Genomic DNA, 19,396 nt, shown 5'->3' on the forward strand with positions numbered 1-19,396 from the left:
CTGCAACTTGGTCAGGGGCAAACACGTTTGCTAAATTCTACAAATTTGATACCCTGGCTGAGGAGGACCTTGAGTTCTCTCATTCGGTGCTGCAGAGTCATCCGCACTCTCCCGCCCGTTTGGGAGCTTTGGTATAATCCCCATGGTCCTTACGGAGTTCCCAGCATCCACTAGGACGTCAGAGAAAATAAGATTTTACTCACCGGTAAATCTATTTCTCGTAGTCCGTAGTGGATGCTGGGCGCCCATCCCAAGTGCGGATTGTCTGCAATACTTGTATATAGTTATTGCCTAACTAAAGGGTTATTGTTGAGCCATCTGTTGAGAGGCTCAGTTTTATTTCATACTGTTAACTGGGTATAGTATCACGAGTTATACGGTGTGATTGGTGTGGCTGGTATGAGTCTTACCCGGGATTCAAAATCCTTCCTTATTGTGTCAGCTCTTCCGGGCACAGTATCCTAACTGAGGTCTGGAGGAGGGGCATAGAGGGAGGAGCCAGTGCACACCAGATAGTACCTAATCTTTCTTTTAGAGTGCCCAATCTCCTGCGGAGCCCGTCTATTCCCCATGGTCCTTACGGAGTTCCCAGCATCCACTACGGACTACGAGAAATAGATTTACCGGTGAGTAAAATCTTATTTTTGCCTACTCTCCCCTCAGCTCCATCCCTCCCCCCAAGTGGCTCTTCCGTAGTGTAACGTGTATAAGCGGCTATCCTGTGGTGTAACGTGTATAAGCGCCTCTACTGTGGTGTAACGTGTATAACCGGCTCTTCTGTGGTGTAACGTGTATAAGCGTCTCTTCTGTGGTGTAACGTGTATAACCGGCTCTTCTGTGGTGTAACGTGTATAAGCGTCTCTTCTGTGGTGTAACGTGTATAAGCGTCTCTTCTGTGGTGTAACGTGTATAACCGGCTCTTCTGTGGTGTAACGTGTATAACCGGCTCTTCTGTGGTGTAACGTGTATAAGCGTCTCTTCTGTGGTGTGACGTGTATAAGCTTCTCTTCTGTGGTGTAACGTGTATAAGCGTCTCTTCTGTGGTGTGACGTGTATAAGCGTCTCTTCTGTGGTGTGACGTGTATAAGCGTCTCTTCTGTGGTGTGACGTGTATAAGCATCTCTTCTGTGGTGTGACGTGTATAAGCGTCTCTTCTGTGGTGTAACGTGTATAAGCGGCTCTACTGTGGTGTAACGTGTATAAGCAGCTCTACTGTGGTGTAACGTGTATAAGCGGCTCTTCTGTGGTGTATCGTGTATAAGCGGCTCTTCTGTGGTGTAACGTGTATAAGTGGCTCTTCTGTGGTGTATCGTGTATAAGCGGCTCTTCTGTGGTGTAACGTGTATAAGTGGCTCTTCTGTGGTGTATCGTGTATAAGCGGCTCTTCTGTGGTGTAACGTGTATAAGCGTCTCTTCTGTGGTGTGACTTGTATAAGCGTCTCTTCTGTGGTGTGACTTGTATAAGCGTCTCTTCTGTGGTGTGACTTGTATAAGCGTCTCTTCTGTTGTGTATCGTGTATAAGCGTCTCTTCTGTTGTGTAACGTGTATAAGAGTCTCTACTGTGGTGTAACGTGTATAAGTGGCTCTTCTGTGGTGTATCGTGTATAAGCGGCTCTTCTGTGGTGTAACGTGTATAAGCGTCTCTTCTGTGGTGTGACTTGTATAAGCGTCTCTTCTGTGGTGTGACTTGTATAAGCGTCTCTTCTGTGGTGTGACTTGTATAAGCGTCTCTTCTGTGGTGTAACGTGTATAAGAGTCTCTACTGTGGTGTAACGTGTATAAGCGGCTCTTCTGTGGTGTAACGTGTATAAGCGTCTCTTCTGTGGTGTATCGTGTATAAGCGTCTCTTCTGTGGTGTAACGTGTATAAGTGGCTCTTCTGTGGTGTAACGTGTATAAGCGTCTCTTCTGTGGTGTATCGTGTATAAGCGTCTCTTCTGTGGTGTATCGTGTATAAGCGTCTCTTCTGTGGTGTAACGTGTATAAGTGGCTCTTCTGTGGTGTAACGTGTATAAGCGTCTCTTCTGTGGTGTAACGTGTATAAGAGTCTCTACTGTGGTGTAACGTGTATAAGCGGCTCTTCTGTGGTGTAACGTGTATAAGCGTCTCTTCTGTGGTGTATCGTGTATAAGCGTCTCTTCTGTGGTGTAACGTGTATAAGCGGCTCTTCTGTGGTGTAACGTGTATAAGCGTCTCTTCTGTGGTGTAACGTGTATAAGCGTCTCTTCTGTGGTGTGACTTGTATAAGCGTCTCTTCTGTGGTGTAACGTGTATAAGCGTCTCTTCTGTGGTGTAACGTGTATAAGCGGCTCTTCTGTGGTGTAACGTGTATAAGCGGCTCTTCTGTGGTGTGACTTGTATAAGCGTCTCTTCTGTGGTGTGACTTGTATAAGCGTCTCTTCTGTGGTGTAACGTGTATAAGCGTCTCTTCTGTGGTGTAACGTGTATAAGCGGCTCTTCTGTGGTGTAACGTGTATAAGCGTCTCTTCTGTGGTGTGACTTGTATAAGCGTCTCTTCTGTGGTGTGACTTGTATAAGCGTCTCTTCTGTGGTGTAACGTGTATAAGCGTCTCTTCTGTGGTGTACCGCTGCTGATAGGCTGCCGGTCCGCAGCAGATTTGAAATAGTAGCGCCGCAGTCATAGGAGCCGCAGTGCCGCCAACCACAGACTCCTCCTCGCTACACCTCCGCCACCCTCAGCCGCCCTCAGTTCTTCTCTGCACCCTCCGCACCATGCCGACCACAGCCTCCTCATCCACTGCACCGCAGACAACAGCATCCTCAGCACCGCTGCTACTAAAGAGGTAATCTTACCCTGCTGCCTTTCTCTCTCCCTAGTCCCTACTGTATGCCCTTGCTGTCCCTCTCTCTCACTCTCCCAGTCCTTCTGTCACTTTCCCTGTCGCTCTCTGTCACTCTCCCTGTCCCTATGTCCCTGCTGTCACTTTCCCTGTCCCTCTCCATGTCACTCCCCCTTTCCCTATGCCCCTGCTGTCACTTTCCATGTCCCTCTCTCTGTCACTCTCTCTGTCCCTATGTCCCTGCTGTCAGTTTCCCTGTCACTCTCCCTGTCCCTATGTCCCTGCTGTCACTTTCCCTGTCCCTCTCCCTGTCCCTATGTCTATGCTTTCACTTTCCCTGTCCCTATGTCCCTGCTGTCACTTTCCCTGTCCCTCTTTCACTCTCCCTGTCCCTATGTCCCTGCTGTCACTCTCCCTGTCGCTCTCTGTCATTCTCCCTGTCCCTCTTTCACTCTCCCTGTCCCTGCTGTCACTCTCGCTGAATTTTTTCTCATTCCATGTGGCATAATGTGAATTTCGACTCATTTTGTGTGCTATAATGTGAATTTCGGCTCATTTTGTGTGCTATAATGTGAATTTCGGCTTATACCGTGTGCTATAATGTGAATTTCGGCTCATACCGTGTGCTATAATGTGAAATTTGACTCATACCGTGTGCTATAATGTGAAATTCGGCTCATACCGTGTGCTATAATGTGAATTTCGGCTCATACTGTGTGCTATAATGTGAATTTCAGCTCATTCTGTGTGCTATAATGTGAATTTTGGCTCATTCTGTGTGCTATAATGTGAATTTCAGCTCATTCTGTGTGCTATAATGTGACCGCATATACTGTGTGGTAAAATGTGAAATGGGCACCAGTACTAGACAGTATAAGGGGTCCTACTATTGTGGTGTATAAGGAGTATATGGTGTGGTAAACTACACTGAAGGACACGCCCCCTTGTGAGTGGCCACGTCCCCTTATCCGGGCGCACGCGCCTTCGGCGCCTACATTATTGCAACCTTCACTTTTCCATATCCCCACTTCAAAATTCCACTTCAACCACTGTGAGGGATGGTATCAGAATCCTGGCGATTGAGATGACGACGGTCAGAATACCGACAGCGTCATCCCGATGTGCAGGATCCGGACAACCCCCCAAACCCTCCTGGCCTGCAGCCTGTACCTAAACTGCGCCAGGTAGAGCCCATTCCTAAACTGGTACTGCTGGCCAGGGATGACTCTACTTGTCTCCAGTCTCCATCACAAGCAGCAGCGCAGCTGTTGGGAGACCTGCTGCTGCTGGCGGAGAATGGAGGTGAGCAGAGTCTGTCCCCATGTTGTCCGAGAGGAGGCTCCAGAATCTGCCCCCTACTGCTTTAGTGCAGGTAGAAGGAGACACAAGCACAGCAGGCACAGCCAGGGGCGGTGATGACAGGATATAGTGCTATGGATTGTATGAGGAAGGGGGCTTCAAATCGGTGTGATGCTTAGTGCCCCATGAGGTCTAAACTTGCCTCTGGCAGAGGCCATAGAGGCGGCTTTAGTGGGCATGCCTCACCAGCCACTGACCTCACCGCACGCCACTGGTCAGCATAGAGTTGGTTATAAACCTTGTGGTGAGTGCAGTGAGCCACCGAGCGTGGCAAGCGTATGCCTTTCTACAATTGGGGGTCCCAGATGAAAAAACTATACACACAAACCACAAAAATGCAAAAAACATGGTGTCTACCTTTTTCATGTCGCACATTTTCATGTCGACCTTTTGCACTGTCTACCTTTTTCATGTCGACCTTTTGACCCTGTCGACATTTTGACCATGTCGACCTAATGTCTGTCTAACATATGGTGTCTATCTATTGACTGTCTAACTAGGCACTGTCTATTATACCACACCCAACTGGACAGCTCGCCACAGAAAATCTGACTTGCTGTTTGTTCTCTATGATCCCAATAAAATTGGGTGTCCTGCTTCAAAGCAGACAATTGCACGCTGGATCAGGCTTACTATCCAGCATGCTTATTCCACGGCAGGTTTGCCGTGTCCAAAATCTGTACAGGCTCTCTCTACTAGGTCGGTGGGTTCTTCCTAGACGGCTGCCCAGAGTGTCTCGGCTTTACAGCTCTACCGAGCAGCTACTTGGTCAGGTTCAAAAACATTTGCTAAGTTCTACAAGTTCGATACTTTGGCCTCTGAGGACCTTCAGTTTGGTCAATCAGTTCTGCAGGAACCTCAGCACTCTCCCACCCGGTTTGGGAGCTTTGGTACATCCTAATGGTACTAATGTGGACCCCAGCATCCTCTAGGATGTAAGAGAAAATATGATTTTAATAACCTACTGTTACTTGGTTAAGTATTGTTGGTTCAGCGGTTGCTGTTCCTGGTTTAAAGTTTGGTTAGCTTGGCTTTCCTCTAGTTTGTGTGTGCTGGTTCGGAATCTCACCACTATCCTTTTATATCCTTCTCTCAAAGTATGTCCGTCTCCTCGGGCACAGTTTCCTAGACTGAGTCTGGTAGGAGGGGCATAGAGGGAGGAGCCAGCCCACACTATCAATTTCTTAAAGTGCCCATGGCTCCTAGTGGACCCATCTATACCCCATGGTACTAATGTGGACCCCAGTATCCTCTATGGACTACGAGAAAAGTATTTATCGGTAGGTAATTAAAATCATATTTTTAGTGTCCCACGTGCACTGCACTTCATGCTTATACACACTTTTAGTTAAATTTTTACTGAGTCGTGGGACTTGTTTGTCTTTGTCTACTTGTCTGTCTGGGCACATAATGAGTAAAGCTAATGCAAAATCAAGAAAGCATCTTAGCTGCAAGGTCTGTGAGAGTGTTACCTGATGGAACTACCACTTGCACAGTGTGTATTGCACATACGGGTACAAATGTGAACATTTATCCTGATCCGCCTTGGGCAATGATGGCAGGTGTGATGACTGGCTTACAATCAGAGTTGGTTGCTGCGCTTAAGGAGTGTGAGACGGCTAGATCTGAGGCTAGGTTAATACCGTCTGAGCTGCCGGAGTGGGCTCAGGAGATGTCAATGACTTTGCAAAGTTTACAGCAGTCCAGGTCTACTTCAGATCAGAAGAGTAGTCATCAGTGGTCTCACAACTTACCAGTGTCCGCTGTGTTGCATTCTGACGATTCAATGACAGACCTGTTCTCTCAGGAGGAAGAAGAAGAAGGTGAAGTGGTCCAGGAGTCAGATAGCGAGGTTACTGATAGCCCGGCCATTGAAAATCTCATCAGGGCAGTATGTCAGGTTTTGAATTTTACTGAGACTGAAGAACCTCTTTCAAATGAGGAGGTTTTATTTACAAAAAAGACACAGAGCACCTGTGTGTTTTCCTTATTCAGATTCTGTTAATAAGCAGTTAACAGAACCATGGAAGAATCCGGATAAATGGTTTTCTATGCCTAGACTGTTTCTATCTAACTATCCGTTCCCAGAGTCTATGACTATGAAATGGGAAACTCCACCGGCGGTGGATTCCTCTGTCAAATCTTTCGAAGAAGTTAACCATTCCAGTCCCATCTGCTTCCACGCTTAAAGACCCGTCAGAGCGGAAGCTGAAAGCTATGCTAAAGTCAGTGTATACAGCAGTAGGGGTGTTGCTTCGGCCTGCTTTAGTTGGAGTTTGGGTTAACAAAGCTGTAGTTGCATGGGCAACAGCTCATGTTGGGCCTGCAACAAGATCTTCCCTTGGATCAGCTTATTCTCCGCTGAGTAAAATTTAGGCATGGCTTCTATGGACGTCGGCCAGGTTAGTTCTCGACTTTCAGCTTCACTAGTTGCGGCCCGATGGGCACCTTGGCTGCGTTCTTGGCAGACGGAGGCAGAGTCAAAACGTGGAATAGAAGCGTTGCCTTACGCTGGCGAGATGTTGTTTGGTCCTGAATTGGAAAAGTGGATTTCTCAGGCTACTGGGGGGAAATCTGTTTTCCTGCCATTGCCCGCACCAGTTCCTAAACGGAAATATGCCAGACCAGTGTTCAGATCTTTTAGACCTCAGTCCTTTCGAGGTAGTGCTAGAGGAACAACCATACAAAGTAGACGTGGTAGAGGACGTGGTTTCCAACAAACCACTAACCGTCGTCAGGACACAAAGTCCGATGACAAGCCAGCGGCATGACGGGCTTCCAGCCCATCTCGGATCTTTAGTTGTGGGAGCACATCTTCAAACGTTTCACTTGGCGTGGTTTCAAACATCCACAGATGGGTGGATCCGCAATTTAGTGTTAAAAGGTTACAAAATAGAATTCAATTGTCTACCACCAATGCGGTTTTTCAAGACAGGCCTGCCTATGACAGAGGACAAAAAGGCGGTTCTGCAGACCGCGATTCAGTCTCTCTTAGATTCTGCAGTTTTGATTCCAGTTCCAGTTCACCAACAGGGTCAAGGTTATTATTCCAGTCTTTTTGTGGTACCAAAGACGGACGGCTCGGTCAGACCGATATTGAACCTGAAGGGCCTCAATCGGTATGTCACTTACTACAGATTCAACATGGAATCCCTGCTGTCAGTGATTGCAAGTTTGGAACCACAGGAATTCATGATTTCGCTGGATCTCAAGGATGCATACTCACACATTCCAATTTGGCCACCGCATCAGGCGTACTTAAGGTTTGCAGTACAACAAAACCATTATCAATTTCAGCCACTACCGTGTGGCCTCTCATCAGCGCCTCGGGTATTCACAAAGGTGATGTCTGTGATGATAGCTCATCTCAGATCCCTGGGAGTGATAATAGTTCCGTACTTAGACAGTCTTCTCATCAAGGCTCCGTCTCAACAAATACTCCTTCAACATGCCTTACTAGTGTACAATGTACTGGTTCAGCACGGTTGGATTGTCAACGTCAAGAAATCAAGCCTGGTTGCGTCTCAAATAATTAAATTCCTTGGAATGATTCTGGATACAGTGGATCAACTAATTTATCTGCCAGAACACAAAGTGCAAAGTATTCGTCATCTGGTACAGCTAGTGCTCAATTCACAGACAGTGTCTGTGCATTGGTGCATTCGACTGTTAGGAATGATGGTGGCGTCTTTCAAAGCACTCCTGTTTGGAAGATTTCACTCCCGTCCCTTTCAACTGGATCTTCTCACACAGTGGTCAAGCTCTCATCTACAAATTCATCAGATGGTGTGGTTGTCTCCAAGGGCCAGAGTATCACTACTCTGGTGCTTCACATACACAATCTCACTGCAGGAAAAAGGTTCAGAGTCTGGAATTGGGTAATTCTGATGACGTACGCAAGTCTCAGAGGTTGGGGAGCAGTGGTTCTACATTGTCAGCTCCAGGGTCTATGGTCAAGAAGAGAAAGATTACTGTCAATAAATGTCCTAGAACTCAGGGCAATTTACAACGCACTGCGACAGGCAGTGCACATGCTCCAGTCTCAGACTGTCCAGGTTCAGTTAGACAACACAACGGCAGTCGCATACATCAACAAACGAGGAACTCGAAAACGCATGGCCATGCGAGAAGTTGCTTGAATCCTGAGTTGGGCCGAGCATCACTTGGTGATGTTGTCGGCAGTATTCATTCCAGGAGTGGACAACTGGAAGGCAGATTATCTCAGCCGTCAAGATTTTCATCCAGAAGAATGGGCGTTAAATCCAGAAGTGTTCCAGATGTTGGTCCAGTGGAGGGGTTACCCACAGGTGGATCTAATAGCATCTCGCCAAAATCATCAAACACCCCAGTATGTGTCCAGAACGCGAGATCCAAAGGCAGTGGCAGTGGATGCTCTCACAATCGCGTGGCCGTACAGCCTTGTGTATCTGTTTCCACCATTTCTGCTGCTTCCCCGGTTGCTAAAGTAGATCAAACGAGAGTCCACGACAGTCATACTAGTGGTGCCTCATTATCCTCGGAGAGCGTGGTTCTCGGATCTCCGTGGTCTAATCGCAGACTATCTGTGCCCGCTCCCGCTACGTCCAGACCTGCTACAACAGGGTCCGTTCCTTTACCCCGATTTAGCGCAGCTACGTTTGACGGGGTGGCTGTTGAGACTGCTCTCTTAAGACGGGAGGGTATTGCAGAGTCTGTTATACCAACCATGTTACGTGCTAGGAAGCCAGTTAAAGCAGCTCATTATCACAGGATTAGGTGAGTTTATATAGGGTGGTCTGAAGCTCGGAAGTTTCCGACATCTTTCAAGTTATCCCGTCTTTTGCTATTTTTACATGCGGGGTTAGATGGAGGACTACGTTTATCTACACTAAAGGTGCAGGCTTCTGCCTTGTCAGTTGTCTTTCATAGGCATTTGGCCTTTTTGCCAACAGTTCACACTTTCCTGCAAGGGGTCCTTAGAGTTCAACCTCCATTCATACCACCTACAGCGCCATGGGACTTGAATCTGGTTTTAGATTTTTTTACAGACTTCAATTTTTGAACCCTTACAACACGTGCTTGTTAAGTTTCTAACTTGGAAAACAGTGTTTCTCCTAGCCTTAGCTTCGGCAAGGCGTGTTTCAGAATTGGTTGTCTTGTCATGCAAGCCACAGTATCTGGTGTTTCATGATAGAGCGGAACTTCAGATGAATCCCGCTTTCCTACCAAAAGTGGTATCGTCTTTTCACATCAATCAACCAATCGTAGTTCCTGTGTTATCAGAAGGTGCAGGAACTCCAGCTTCTTTGGATGTGGTACACGAACTCTGCGTTTATGTAGACAGGACATCAACAGTACGTAAAACAGATAAATTGTTTGTTCTCTATGATTCAGTCAAGATAGGTTGGCCAGCTTCCAAGCAGACCTTGGCCAGATGCCTTAAGCTGGCCAGATGCCTTAAGCTGACCATTCGTCAGGCTTACCTTCATGCTAGGCTACAGCCGCCTACATCAGTTTCAGCTCATTCCACATGTTCATGGACTACATGGTCATCAATGCACAAGTTTATGCGCTTTTACAAGTTTGATACATTTGCGGCATCAGCTTCTAGCTTTGGCCGTCTAGTGTTACAGGTGCCAAACAGCTCTCCCGCCAAAGGGGGAAACTTTGGTACGTCCCAAGAGTACTCCAGTACTCTAGTGGATGAACAAAAAATAGGAATTTGGTACTTACCAGATAAATCCTTTTCTTTGAATGCACATGGGCCACTGGACGCCCACCCAGAGCAGTTTCACCTGTCTTGTGGTAAGTTCAGTAGATCTTATGGTAACGCATTCTCACCGACTTGTTCAATTGTTAAGGTGATTGTTATCTATTATTGTGTCAACTTTCTAGTTGTCTGTTATGTTATGTGTCAACTTTATTGTTGTTCGTTATGTTATAATGTTATATGTAATTCTCTATTGTTCATCCTCTCTTTCGCTCCTGTTCGGCTCAGTAAAAAACACTAAGGTACCTTGGGAGTATGGAGGCAGTGGACGGTTACTAATTTAAATGTGCCTATCCCTGCTAACGCCCGCCCATATCCCAAGAGTACTCCAGTGCCCCCTGTGGATTCAAAGAAAAGGATTTATCTGGTAAGTACCAAAATCCTATTTTCTGTAGCGATCAGGAAATACATGTTAATTAGTCAATCGAAAAAAAGTTTGCAGACGTGCGCACCTCTGAGATAAAGTGAGTAAGTCAAAAAATAAAAAGGTATATAATTTCAAACCATCAAGTTCATCAGTTGTCTTCCTTTTGGTGGTGCCTTTTAATAAATTATTTGGTCCACACTCATCCACATAGTAAAGAGCAAAAGGGCATATATAGTGAAGTACAGTGTCTAAAAAGAATTTTATTTCATAGCCCAATCAAAAGCTCCGATATCTTACTTTTGGCCACTCGGCTGCCTTTATGGTCCTGCCACCTCAGTTGCCTCTTTATCAGGGACCAGGATGATTTTGTCACTTCATGCACTTCTGCCGGGTTGCTTTTTGTAGAGAGAATACGTGTGCTCACAACAAATGACCATTTCTAAGTGAACCTTGCATTTCTTGGATGCATGCAGTGCTGTCAAGTACGTGAGTTTTATGATTCGAGTTCATAGTTGCAAAATATCATCTAATAAAATGGACCCCTTACAGCTTGTTTCCAGGTGTATCTGCTACAGATTTTGTATAGCTAATATTACAATGATCAGCTTTACCACTTCATAGATGAGTTTTAGGACGTATTCCTATAGCTACAGAAACATCCTGGAATACGTTCTAAAACTTATGGATGTTTCTGTAGCGATCAGGAAATACATGTTAGGTAGTGGCTTTGTAACATCACAGGTTCTAACATGATGGCGCTGGCTCCAGATTAATTTCAGAAGCAATTATACAAGTGAAATTCATAATGTTGCAGATTCAATTCTGAGACCATATCACTTTGCTTTCAGAAAGATCCAATTGATAAGGTAGTGTTGGTCACACTTAAAACTGTCTGTATTTCTTCATCAGGGTTCATAGGGTCCACAGGGAACATCGGGGTTGAAGGTGGTTAATGAGTCAAGCGCCAAACAGTTAAAGCTTTCAGCTTGTCCCAGAACCCTTGGCTCTTCTCCCCTATAACCCTGCCTCCATGCTCGGGCATTCAGTTTTAAGTTGGTGCCTGCAGGAAGCAGGTGCACCGTGACGGGGCAGCCGCAAAGCTTTTACTTTTTCATTTTCTCTATCATCCACTAGGGGACACCGGAGAACTAAACAGCTGGGGTGTGAAGGATGCAGATCGGAGGTATCACAATGTGTTAATAAAAAAAATTATTATGCACAGCTGGCTCCCCATTCACGCCTCTCCCACCCTTCCCTCATCCCTCCAGTTTGAAAAATTGTGCTGGAGCTCTTGCTCCATAACAGTTTTTTTCTTTCTAAATATTCAGTGGGCCGATCCAACCTATATGAAAGGAGGGTGAAGGCTTACAAAATAATACTTTTCAGTATCTGTGAGACAAAGATCCCGGTGGAAGGGATCAGCATCTCACTTACAAGTTCCACAACAGTGACTAGCTAAACATTTACTAAATCCCCCTAGCAGGCTTGTGTGGCTTTTCTCCCGACTGGTAGCTCAGGCGAAAGGAGTATAAGATCACTGCTGAGGCAGCCAGATCACCGGCGGTGCAAGCGGTCTGGCGGGAGGCTCCGGATCACTGGCTGTCAGAGGACCAGGGTGTGCGATGTGTGTCTGGCGGCCGCGCAGCTAGCGGGGGAGGGGGGAGAGCAGCTAGAATGCGTGTATGGAGCAGCAACGCCGCTGAGGTTACTTAAGGGGTCATTCCGAGTTGTTCGCTCGGTAAATTTCATCGCATCGCAGCGATTTTCCGCTTAGTGCGCATGCGCAATGTTCGCACTGCGACTGCGCCAAGTAAATTTGCTATGCAGTTAGGAATTTTACTCACGGCTTTTTCATCGTTCAGACGATCGTAATGTGATTGACAGGAAGTGGGTGTTTCTGGGCGGAAACAGGCCGTTTTATGGGCGTGTGAGAAAAAACGCTACCGTTTCTGGGAAAAACGCGGGAGTGGCTGGAGAAACGGAGGTGTGTCTGGGCGAACGCTGGGTGTGTTTATGACGTCAAACCAGGAACGACAAGCTCTGAACTGATCGCAGATGCCGAGTAAGTCTGGAGCTACTCAGAAACTGCACAGAGATGTCTTTTCGCAATATTGCGAATCTTTCGTTCGCAATTTTACTATGCTAAGATTCACTCCCAGTAGGCGTAGGCTTAGCGTGTGCAAAGCTGCTAAAAACGGCTTGCGAGCGAACAACTCGGAATGAGGGCCATGGTTTTGCCCAACTGCTAAAAAAATTCCTGCTGCGATCAACTTGGAATTACCCCCATGGTTTTGCCCAACTGCTAACAAAAATCCTGCTGCGATCAACTCAGAATTACCCCCTATGGCTGAGTTTATGAAAAAGGACTCAGTACCCAGACCGGCATCTCAGTCCTCTACTACTTGTCCGCAAAAATATACTTTGGCCCATATCCTGCATTCGGAATCTGATAATGAAGGGTCAGAAATGGAGGAAAGTGAGGTGGACATAGAGGTAAGGGAGGGTACTCTGTCACAGGGTGTAGAGGCTCTCATAGATGCTATCAGAGAAATTCTAAATATCCCTGATAAGGTGACAGAGGAGAGTGGGGAATCTTGCTTTAATATTAAGAAAATATCCACAGCCACTTTTCCTGTGTCAAAGGAACTAAATACCCTATTTGAAGAACCGTGGGTTAATCCAGATAATACATTTCAAATTCCTAGGCGGTTGTTATCATTTTTTCCTTTTCCTCCTGAGGATAGGAATAAATGGGAAAATCCACCGATAGTGGATGCGTCAGTCTTCAGGCTCTCACGTAAAATTGTATTACCTGTCCCTGGTGCAGCCTCCCTAAAAGATGCGGCTGATCGCAGGATTGAGACTACACTCAAATCTTTGTATACTGCTGCTGGGGTGGCCCAGAGACCCACTATAGCATGTGGCTGGATTACACGGGCCATTGCTAAATTGTCAGGTAATTTAATTGAGGGGTTAGACACTTTACCTCAAGAGGAAATCGTTTTGCTCCTGCAACATATACTCTGCAAACTTTATGGTGGAAGCCATAAAAGAAATAGGTTTGCTTAATGCACGCACTACAGCTATGGCAGTGTCGGCACGCAGGGGATTATGGCTACTGCTGATGCGGACTCCAGGAAACGCATGGAAGGCCTGCCTTTCACAGGAGAGGCCTTATTTGGAGATGAACGTGACAAATGGATCTCCAGAGCTACTGCGGTTAAGTCTCACATACCTTACCTCTGCAGCACCGCCAGCTAGGAAGGCCTACTCAGGACCCAATTTACAGTCCTTTCGGACTGCCAATTTTAGGGGCAAGGCCAGAGGTTCTTTTACCGCCACCAGAGGTGCTAGCGGTAAACCACACAATCAGCAACTGCTGGTTCACAGGAACAGGGCTCAGGCTCTGCTTCCTAATAACCTTCTGCATGACAGTGGACCACGATGCCTGGAAGACAGGAGGGTGGCAGCCGGGATAAAATTCTTCAGTGACATCTGGACAGGGTCGTGCCAGGATTCCTGGGTCATAGACCTTATATCCCAGGGCTACAGACTGGAGTTCCAGGAGCTCCCATCTCACAGATTCTTCAAATCAGGCTTACCAGTTTCACAAGAGGCGAGAGTAACCTTACACGACGCCATTCAAAAACTGTTACAGACCCAGGTCATTGTTCCAGGTCCACCTCATCTACAAAACAAGGGTTACTATTCCAGCTTTTTTGTAGTACCAAAACCGGACGGTTCGGTAAGACCGATTCTGAACCTCAAGTCATTGAACCCGTACTTACGAGTGTTCAAATTCAAGATGAAGTCGCTGAAAGCGGTGATCTCAGGTCTGGAGGAGGGGGAATTCCTAGTGTCTCTGGATATCAAGGATGCGTACCTTCATATTTTTCCGATCTGGCCACCTCATCAGGCTTATCTACGGTTTGCACTGCAGGACTGTCACTACCAGTTCCAGGCCCTGCCATTTGGTCTCTCCACGGCACCAAGGGTGTTCACCAAGGTGATGGCAGAGATGATTATACTACTCTGCAAGAAAGGAGTGAACATAATTCCGTACCTGGATGATCTTCTGACAATGGCACTGTCCAGGGAACAGTTGTTGGAGAACATTGCCCTCTCAACCAGACTACTCCTGGATCATGGGTGGATTCTGAACCTAACAAAATCTCACCTAGAACCAATGCAGAGGTTTAATTTCCTGGGAATGATACTGGACACAGAGTCTCAGAAAGTGTTCCTTCCCTTGGAAAAGGAAATGGTAATCCAGTCGATGGTTCAGGCCATCTTGAAGCCGACCCGAATCTCAGTGCATCACTACATACGCCTTCTGGGGAAAACGGTGGCTTCTTACGAAGCAATTCAGTATGGAAGGTTTCATGCAAGGCCCTTCCAGCTGGATCTGTTGGACAAATGGTCCGGATCACATTTTCACACGCACCATAGGAGTCACCAAAACCCAGGATTTCCCTCCTGTGGTGGCTACAGACTTCTCAGTCTAGTCGAGGGTCGGAGGTTCGGGATTCAGAATTGGATTCTGCTAACCAAATACACAAGCCTCAGAGGTTGGGTAGCAGTCATCCAGGGGGTAAAGTTTCAGGGAAGATGGTCAAGTCAGGAAGTCGTCCTTCCAATAAACATCCTGGAACTCAGGGCTATCTACAGTGCCCTTCTGCAGGCCTCATCTCCTTCAGAATCAGGCCATTCAGGTCAAGTTGCACAATGTGACGGCAGTAACGTACATAAACAGACTGGGTGAAGCAGAGCCGCAATGTCAGAGGTATCAATAATTCACCTCTGGGGGGAAAAAACACGCCGTGGCGTTGTCGGCGATCTTCATTCCGGAAGTAGACGACTGGGAAGCAGACTTCATCAGCAGACAAGACCTTCACCCGGGAGAATGGGGCCTCCACCCGGAGGTGTTCCAGTGGTTAACATGTCAGTGAGGGGTATCCACAAATCGACATGATGGCCTCTTGACTCAACAAGAAGCTCAAGGGGTATTGTTCCAGGTCGAGGGACCCACAGGCAGTAGCGGTAGACGCTACTTGTTTCTTCCCATTCTTCTGATCCTAAGAATTCTAAAAAGAATAAAAAGGGTAAAGGTTCAAGAAATCCTCATTGCTCCAGACTGGGCACGAAGGGCCTGGTATGCGGATCGTCTCGAGATGCTGATCGAAAATCCGTGGCCTCTGCCTCTTCGAGAGGATATTCTGCAACAGGGCCCATTCGTCTATGAAGACTTACCACGGCTACGTTTAACAGCATGGAAGTTGAACGGTTGATTCTAGCCAGGAGAGGGATTCCTGACAAGGTCATCTCGACTATAATCCAAGCCAGAAAGGGGGTAACGTCTAAACATTACCATCGTATCTGGAAGAAATATTTCACTTGGTGTTAGAGCAGACAATATTCTATGGTGGAATTTTATCTGGAATGTTTCCTGCTTTTCTGCAGGCAGGAGTGGATGTGGGCCTACGACTAGGCTCCATTAAAGTTCAGATTTCGGCCTTGACTATTTTCTTTCAGAAACAATTGGCTTCTCTCCCCGAGACGTTCTTGAAAGGTGTTCTGCACTTACAACCTCCCTTTGTGCCTCCTATGGCACCTTGGGATCTCAATTTGGTACTGCAGTTCCTTCATTCTGACATACCTTACGTGGAAGACCGTCACACTGTTGGCCTTGGCTTCAGCAAGACGTGTGTCGGAGTTGGGGGCGTTGCCTTACAAGAGCCCCTACTTCATTTTTCATGAGGACAGAGCTGAACTCAGGAATCAACAGCAATTTCTTCCTAAGGTGGTGTCCGCGTTTCACATCAACCAACCTATTGTGGTTCTGGTTGTTACGGACGCCTCTGCTACTTCAAAGTCTTTGGATGTTGTAAGGGCTTTGTAAGGTCTATGTGAAGAGAACAGCTCATCATAGGAAATCGGACTCGCTGTTTGTTCTTTATGATCCCAATAAGATTGGGTGTCCTACTACGAAGCAGTCAATTGCACGTTGGATCAGGCTCACTATCCAGCATGCTTATTCCACAGCAGGTTTGCCGATTCCGAAATCTGTACAAGCCCACTCTACTAGGTTGGTGGGTTCCTCTTGGGCATACATGTATGATAGTGTATAGATAGATTTGACCGAGAAATTACCAGGCTGTCAGGCAGAGCTGCCACACTGCTCTGTGTATTGGCACCTTTAGGCAAACCCTTAAATGAGGTGTCTATTCATCATAACTAAAAGGGCCCATTACAGATGTGGAAATGCTAGTTTCCGCATATTTTATGAAATGGGCCATTCATTATTACGGCTCCCGATAGGGTCACCTAATATTCAGCAAACTCCAAAAACGTTAAGTTTTCATAGTTTGCCTGCAATAACAAATGCCATCTTCAGATGGCACTGGTTATCAGAGCTCCGCTTTCTTCCTATGGGAAGGAGTTCCGGGGATGCAAAGAGGGATCCAAGCAGATCCCAACACCACCTCCTCACTGTGTGACCAGCGGCTGTGCGCATGCGTAACTTCAAGTCACATGCGCAGAAGCCAGCAATGGGCATGGTAAGTAATGCTGCTACCGAAACAGCAGTGTTACTGTACGCAGGGAGCAGCTGTCCCCACACCGAAGCATTGTTGAATTGCTCCGGTGATTAGGAACCCCTCACCACAACTCACGGCGAGCTGGATACTTAATAATCGGAGGCTAAATAGGCCCCTTTGTGCTTTATAGGAAATGCCTTAAGCTGGCTATACATAAGATTATCTGTCAAATCTTTCTGGTTGGAGCGAAAATCTGGTAATGTATGGAAACAAATGACAATTGACCATTTGCTCCTAAACACTGGAATACAGTCACAAATGATCATTCAAATAGATTAAATCCATTTGAGTTAACCAATTTATCTGAACAACAGTTTTGTCCACTTTTTAGATTTTGGGAGCAAAATAATAAATATCCCAGAGTCTTGTCTACAATAATAGGATTTTAATACCTACCGGTAAATCCTTTTCTCCTAGTCCGTAGAGGATGCTGGGGACTCCAAAAGGACCATGGGGTATAGACGGGATCCGCAGGAGACATGGGCACACTACAAGACTTTGAATGGGTGTGCACTGGCTCCTCCCTCTATGCCCCTCCTCCAGACCTCAGTTATAGGAACTGTGCCCAGAGAGACGGACATTTCGGGGAAAAGGATTTTTGTTAAACTAAGGGTGATATACATACCAGCTCACACCACAACACACCGTACAAACTGGTTTACCAGGGATACCAGATAACAGTATGAACTAAAGACAGCAACAAGCTGAACATAACCGATACACAACCTTCGTGTAACCGAAAACAATAACTATCCATACAACTGCAAGTAACAGTCCGCACTGGGACGGGCGCCCAGCATCCTCTACGGACTAGGAGAAAAGGATTTACCGGTAGGTATTAAAATCCTATTTTCTCTTACGTCCTAGAGGATGCTGGGGACTCCAAAAGAACCATAGGGTCTATACCAAAGCTCCAGACCGGGCGGGAGAGTGCGTGCGACTCTGCAGCACCGATTGAGCAGACATGAGGTCCTCATTAGCCAGGGTATCAAACTTGTAGAACTTAGCAAAAGTATTTGAACCCGACGACGTAGCTGCTCGGCAAAGTTGAAGCGCCGAGACTGCTCGGGCAGCCGCCCAAGATGAGCCCACCTTTCTGGTAGAATGGGCTTTCACTGACTTTGGTAATGGAAATCCAGCCGTAGAATGAGCATGCCAAATTGTATTACAGATCCAGCGTGCAATAGTCTGCTTGAAGCAGGAGCCCCAATTTTGTTGGGAGCATATAGGACAAACAGAGCCTCTGATTTCCTAATTTGAGCCGTTCTGGCGACATAAATTTTCAAAGCTCTAACTACATCGAGAGATTTCGACATAGCCAAGGCACCCGTAGCCACAGGCACCACAATGGGTTGGTTTATGTGAAACGAAGAAACCACCTTCGGCAGGAATTGTTGACGAGTTCTCAATTCCGCTCTATCCTCATGGAAAATCAAATAGGGGCTCTTGTAAGACAAAGCCGCCAACTCCGACACCCATCTTGCGGACGCCAAAGCCAAAAGCATGACCACTTTCCAAGTGAGAAACTTCAACTCAACCTTTCGCAAAGGTTCAAACCAATGAGACATAAGAAAATTCAACACCACGTCAAGATCCCACGGAGCCACAGGTGGCACAAACAGAGGATGGATGTGCAGCACTCCCTTCACGAAGGTCTGAACCTCTGGAAGGGCGGCCAGCTCTTTTTGAAAGAAAATAGATAAAGCCGAAATCTGCACTTTAATGGAACCCAATTTTAGGCCTGCATCCACACCTGCCTGCAAAAAATGGAGGAAACGACCCAGCTAAAACTCCTCCGTAGGAGCTTTCTTGGCTTCACACCACGACACATATTTTCTCTAAATACGGTGATAATGCTTCGCCATGACCTCCTTTCTAGCCTTAAGGAGAGTGGGGATGACTTCGCTGGGAATACCCTTTCGAGCTAGGATTTGGCGTTCAACCTCCACGCCGTCAAACGCAGTCGCGGTAAGTCTTGAAATATGCATTGGCCCTGCAGTAACAGATCCTCTCTGAGAGGAAGAGGCCAAGGATCTTCTATGAGCAATTCCCGAAGATCCGGATACCAGGCCCTCCGTGGCCAATCTGGAACTACGAGTACCGCCGGAATCCTTGTTCGTCTTATGATCCTCAACACTTTTGGAATGAGAGGAAGTGGAGGGAACACATATACCGACTGAAACACCCACGGTGTCACCAGGGCGTCCACTGCACTGGCTTGAGGGTCCCTTGACCTGGAACAATACCTCGGAAGCTTCTTGTTGAGGCGAGAGGCCATCATGTCTATTTGAGGAATTCCCCAACGCTTTGTCACTTCTGCAAAGACCTCTTGATGAAGACCCCACTCTCCTGGATGGAGATCGTGTCTGCTGAGGAAATCTGCTTCCCAGTTGTCCACGCCCAGAAGGAAAACAGCTGACAGAGCGCTCACGTGTTTTTCTGGCCAGCGGAGGATTCTTGTGGCTTCCGCCATCGCCGCTATGCTCTTTGTTCCGCCCTGGCGGTTTACGTACGCCACCGCTGT

This window comes from Pseudophryne corroboree, chromosome 11, assembly GCF_028390025.1.
Source record: "Pseudophryne corroboree isolate aPseCor3 chromosome 11, aPseCor3.hap2, whole genome shotgun sequence".
Taxonomy (NCBI): Eukaryota; Metazoa; Chordata; class Amphibia; order Anura; family Myobatrachidae; genus Pseudophryne; species Pseudophryne corroboree.